The sequence below is a fragment of the Cucurbita pepo genome, chromosome 16, assembly GCF_057944985.1.
Source record: "Cucurbita pepo subsp. pepo isolate OVF chromosome 16, ASM5794498v1, whole genome shotgun sequence".
In the NCBI taxonomy this organism is placed as follows: Eukaryota; Viridiplantae; Streptophyta; class Magnoliopsida; order Cucurbitales; family Cucurbitaceae; genus Cucurbita; species Cucurbita pepo.
In genome coordinates, this window is record NC_141813.1 from 8,303,724 (window position 1) to 8,308,404 (window position 4,681).

The following is a 4,681-nucleotide window of genomic DNA, read 5'->3' on the forward strand; positions in this document are numbered from 1 at the left end:
ATGACAGTTGAACACCGACTCCACCGTTTTCTCCCATTCAAGGTACTCCTCTGGATCGATTTTGCCATAAAACTTGGAAAGTTTTAATTTGATTCTCCCCACGTTACGATCAATTCTATTGTCATAAAGAACTCATTGTGGTAAATTATGATACCTTCTTCCACGGACTCTCCCTTGCATCAAGCCACGACCAACCGCATGTGGATTATGCTCATGTTGTTCAGAATAATCTTCCTCATATTGATCAGTAGATTGGGCAGGTAGTGGAATCCTCTCTTGAGCTTGATTTTGAATTTAAAATCTACCTATTTGATTGGCAACTCTTCTATTCCTCAAATTAGTCTTTCCATGGTTCGTTGTTGTGCTTCTCCCAATCGTGCATCAATAATGTTAGGATTGTCGTCTGGATTTACCATGCTACAAAAGAAAGTTAAAAGAAAAAAAAAAAAAAAAAGACCTCACAAGTGATCCCTCACGTGTGTTCACACGTAAATGTAGTTCACTCGTGCTTAGCACTCAACACTCGAATCAATGTATTATTCCCTTACAATCTCACCCTCACAATTGAGCACAAACAAATCACACTCCAAAAAAAATTGGGATGTGAGACAAGTTATGTTATAGAGGTGAGTGCAATTCAAAGTGAATACACACACACTCAACACATAAACAAGGGTATTAGAGGAGCAATTCAATAACATATCAGAGTTACATATACTAATAAAGAGGAAAAAAAAAAACATTTAACATCAATAAGCTTTCTTTTTTTTCTTTTTTTTTTTTTTTATTCTATAATATTGGCAAAAATGTAATAAATTTACCGAAAATTGATTTAGAAGATCTTAAAGAAGAACAAAGTGTTGATAAGATCAAGATCTAACGCTTTATAAAATATGTCAACATGAATTAAAGCACAAAAATAATATTTTTATTTTGTTATTTTTTGTGCTTTATATTTTTTTTTAGACAGAATGTGAACATACTATACAAATTGAATATATATATGGAATCAACCTAAGGGAAAGTATGGAACGGATTACCTTGATGATCAAGATCAAGAGTAAAAAAAACTTGTTTCTCAACTCATGATTCGAATCACTTCCTAAGAGGTTTGATCAATACCACTTGATTGACACTAGCATAGCATGCAAATTCTAACCACTTGAATTTGCAAAGAAAATCTTAGTTCTCACCAACGCTAAAAAAAAATAGAAATTCTATTCTTTTTTTTATTCCAAAAATGTGATATCTCTAATCAAACGGAAGAAGGCTTTATATAACCCTTACAACGTTAATGTATGTGACACATAACTCCCAAATTAAATTGGCTAGTAAATGAGAAATACCATGACCTCTATATTAAAATGACTAATTAACGGTGGAATATGGTAACCTATGTGGGTTACCATGTAACTTAATTCCTATATTAAAAACTAGCTTAAATATAACAAATAATCCAAGCCCACCACTAGTTTATTTCATCTGCTTTCGTTCATTAAGTATTGCTATCAGTCTCACGATTTTAAATTGCATCTGATAGGAAGAGGTTTTCAGACCCTTGTAAGAAATGTTTCTTCACCTCTCCAATCAACGTGGGATCTCACTATCCACACATTCTGAGCGCCAAGCATACTCACGGGTACATCGCCTAGTGACTAGCTCTAATATCATTGGTAAAAGTCCAAGTGCACTGCTAGCAGACGTTATCCATTTTCGCCCATTATGTATTGTCGTCAGCCTCAAAGTTTTAAAATGCGACTATTAGGGAGAGGCTTCAGTACCTTTATTAGGATTGTTTCGTTCCTCTCTCCAATCGCTAGTATATATTATCTATTTTAATCTATTACGTATCGTCGTCAGCCTCACAATTTTAAAATGCGTCTACTAGGGAGACGTTTACACACCCTCGTTCCTCAATCCAATTGCTAGTAGTTATTATCTATTTTAATCCATTACCTATCGCCGTCAGCCTCACAGTTTTAAAACGCGTCTACTAGGGAGACGTTTGCACACCCCCGTTCCAAAATCCAATCGCTAGTAGTTGTTATCTATTTTAATCCGTTACGTATCGCCGTCAGCCTCACAGTTTTAAAACACGTCTACTAGGGAGACGTTCGCACACCCATATAAGAAATGCTAAATTTCCCTCTCAAACAAATGCGGGATTGCACAATAAGCAGTCAAGATTATCGAGTGGCCTAAGGCGCTAGACTCAAGTTCTTGTCCCTGTAATAAAGCGTGGGTTGTTCAAATCCCACTTTTGACAACTCATATTATTGTGAGGCAAAAGGCGAGCAAAAGTGGATAATATCTACTATCGTTCAGGGCTTGGGTTGAAAGCATAATTAATTATCCAAAAATGATAAGAACTTCCTAGAATTTAACTTTTCAAAGTTAAGAAATAGAACTTCAAACCATGATGGATATCAATTGATCTCACTAGAGTTTTAGAAGTGTCAAAATATGATTTTTAAAACATCAAATTTTGAGAATATCTAGAAGTTCTATTACACGCCATGTCACGAGCCCAACTTCATTAAAAAAATTTGTATGCTTCATTCCCATCGCTAGAAGGAGGGCTTGAACCTCGTCACACGCTCTAACCAACTGAGCTATTCCAGCCAATCATTTGTTACAATCCAAGACCACCATTAGTTGATATTGTCTGCTTTCGTTCGTTACGTATCGCTGTCACCGTCATGGTTTTAAACCGCATCTACTAAGGAGAGGTTTTCAAACCCTTGTAAGAAATGTTTCTTCACCTCTCCAATCGATGTGGGATCTCACAATCCACTCTTCTGAGGGCCAAGCGTCCTCACTGGCGCATCGCCTGGTGACTAGCTCTGATATCATTCGTAAAAGTCCAAGTGCACTACTAGCAAACATTGTTCATTTTTTCAAAATAGGTATTGCCATCAGCCTCACAGTTTTACAAGTCTATTAGGGAGTGGTTTTCGCACCCTTATTAGGATTGTTTCGTTCCTCTCTCCAACAGTTAGTAGATATTATCTATTTTAATCCATTACGTATGGTCGTCGGCCTCACAGTTTTAAAACGTGTCTATTATGGAGATATTTACACACCCATATACGGAATGCTAAACTCCCCAATCAAACCAATTCGGGAACACACCAATAGCAGTCAGGATGGCCGAGTGGTCTAAGGGGCCAGACTCAAGTTCTGGTCCTCGTAAGAGGGCGTGGTTTCTCAAATCCCACTTCTGACATTTCATATTATTGTGAGGCAAAACGCGAGCCGAAGTAGATAAAATCTACTACTATTGTGGGCTTTAGGTCGAAAGCATCATTGTTTATCAAATGATAAGAACTTCCTACCATGGTGGATATCAAATGACAAGCCAGTGTTTTCTGAAAGTGAAAAAATGATTTTTTGAGAATATCTGTAAGTTCAAGTTAGTTCGTCACAAACCGAAGTTGATTGAAAATTTATACTAGAGAGAAGCACCAACACCCATTATGATAAGGTATGCTTCCTTTGCATCGCTAGAAGGAGGGCCTGAACCTCCTACCTTGTTGTTAACCACAAGCCCTAACCAACTAAACTATTCCAGCCAATCATTTGTTACAATCCAAGACCACCATTAGTTGATATTGTCTGCTTTCGTTCGTTACGTATCGCTGTCACCCTCATTGTTTTAAACTACATCTACTAAGGAGCGGTTTTCAGACCCTTGTAATAAATGTTTCTTCACCTCTCCAATCGATGTGGGATCTCAAAATCCACCCCTTCTGAGGGCCAAGCGTCCTCACTGGCGCATCGCCTGGTGACTATCTCTGATATCATTCGTAAAAGTCCAAGCGCACTGCTAGCAGACATTCTCCATTTTTTCCCATTAGGTATTGTCGTCAGCCTCACAGTTTTAAAACGCGCCTATTAGAAGGTAGTTTTCGCCGCTTGTTAGGATTGTTTCGTTCCTCTCTCCAACAATTAGTAGATATTATATATTTTAATTTGTGACGTATCGTCGTCAGCCTCATAGTTTTAAAACGCGTCTACTATGGAGACATTTACACACTCATATACGGAATGCTAAACTCCCCTCTCAAACCAATCCAAGAACACATCATTAGCAGTCAAGATGGTTGAGTGGTGTAAGGCACCAGACTCAAGTTTTGGTTCTCGTAAGAGGGCGTGGGTTTAAATCCCACTTCTGGCATCTCATATTATTGTGAGGCAAAATTGTCCATTTTTTCCCATTAGGTATTGCCGTTAGCCTCACAGTTTTAAACTATTAGAGAGAGGTTTTCGCGGCTTGTGTTACGATTGTTTCGTTCCTCCCTCCAACAAACAATTAGTAGATATTAGAGAGAGGTTTTAGCCGCTTGTGATAGTATTGTTTCGTTCCTCTCTCCAACAAACAATGAGTAGATATTAGAGAGAGGAGACAATTAGTAGATATTAGAGAGAGGAGACAATTAGTAGATATTAGAGAGAGGTGTTCGCCCCCTTGTGTTTCCTCTCTCCAACAATTAGTAGATATTAGAGAGAGGCGACAATTAGTAGATATTAGAGAGAGGTTTTAGCAGCTTGTGTAAGGATTGTTTTGGTTCCTCTCTCCAACAATTAGTAGATATTAGAGAGAGGTTTCAGCCGCTTGTGTTAGGATTGTTTCCTTCCTCTCTCCAACAATTAGTAGATATTAGAGAGAGGTTTTAGCCCC

General features: G+C 37.9%; 1 non-coding gene across 1 annotated transcript; it reads left to right on the forward strand.

Annotated features, from left to right (window-relative positions):
• Positions 1–3,140: 3,140 nt before the first annotated feature.
• Positions 3,141–3,226, forward strand: TRNAL-CAA (transfer RNA leucine (anticodon CAA)). Its single transcript has one exon. It is a non-coding gene; the product is annotated as a tRNA-Leu (tRNA).
• The last annotated feature ends 1,455 nt before the right edge of the window (positions 3,227–4,681 follow it).